Raw genomic sequence first — 1034 nt, forward strand, 5'->3', positions numbered from 1 at the left:
CCTCTGCTTTGGAGCAACAACAGGGTTGAGTGGAAACCATATGACCTGCAAATGCTAAACTATTTACTACCCAGTCCTTTACAGGAAGTTGGCTGCCACTTGTACAAAGTTTGCTGACACTGTACTAGGTGCTGAAGCCACGGGAGGGCTGCTGTTATGTTCCCAACAATGCGAAGGTGGGAGCTAGAAGGTATTAACAGATAAGATGACATTTAGATGGAGGCAGCTACAACTCTCCCCACATGTGCATCTTTTATATTATGTGGTGTGGCCGCCGTGTACTGCCCAAGCTCAGACTGGTCCCGTGATGGGACCAAATAACTGTCAGAAAGAGCCACTGCAGAGCCTGTGTTCATTGGAGGATGGCCTGGACTACCCCGGGGAGTGAGGCAGGGAGCAGTTGCCCGGAGGCCAGGGCATCAGGATGGACACGTCCCCCTGACTCTCCCAGCTCCACGTTCACATGGCGTCCTTCTGGGATTGGGGACTCGTGTGAACGCCCAAACCGCCAGAGGAGCAGCCCATCCTTCGGAAAAAGCTGCCCAAGGTCTCCCCAGTGCAGACTAAGCTGAAAGCCATGCCAGTGAGCACCTCGTAAAGATTAAATATATAGCCACAAGGTTGTGGTATTTTATAGACAGGAGACCTGGCTTTGTATTCCCACCACTGGATTATACTCTGGGCAAGTGTTGAACTTCTCCTGCCTTAATTTCCTCATCTATAAAATGGGAACAATAACTCTACCTTTCTCACAACATTGCTGGGGGTGGTCAAATGAGACAAAGACTGTGAAATAATGATCACAGTGTCAGGCTCAGAGGAAGTGCTCAGAAAATGGATGCTATGAATAATAATTCATCACTAACATTCCTGATTCCTTCAGAACTGCGCCATCCAATACTGTGGCCACTGGCCCCAGGTGGCTATTTACAATGAATGAAAGTCCATACAATTTAAAAGTCAAGTCTTTGGTCAAATCCCAGCATTTCAGGTGCTGGGTGAGCGCAGGGGAGCAGTGGCTCCTGGTTGGGACA

The 1034-nt window shown here is 49.1% G+C and overlaps 1 protein-coding gene across 1 annotated transcript in view; it reads right to left on the reverse strand.

Annotated features, from left to right (window-relative positions):
- Positions 1 to 1034, reverse strand: part of LOC102255917 (pancreatic lipase-related protein 2) — a 22721-nt gene that overhangs the window by 15249 nt on the left and 6438 nt on the right. The window lies entirely within an intron of this gene.

Source organism: Myotis brandtii, unplaced genomic scaffold (genome assembly GCF_000412655.1).
Source record: "Myotis brandtii unplaced genomic scaffold, ASM41265v1 scaffold441, whole genome shotgun sequence".
In the NCBI taxonomy this organism is placed as follows: Eukaryota; Metazoa; Chordata; class Mammalia; order Chiroptera; family Vespertilionidae; genus Myotis; species Myotis brandtii.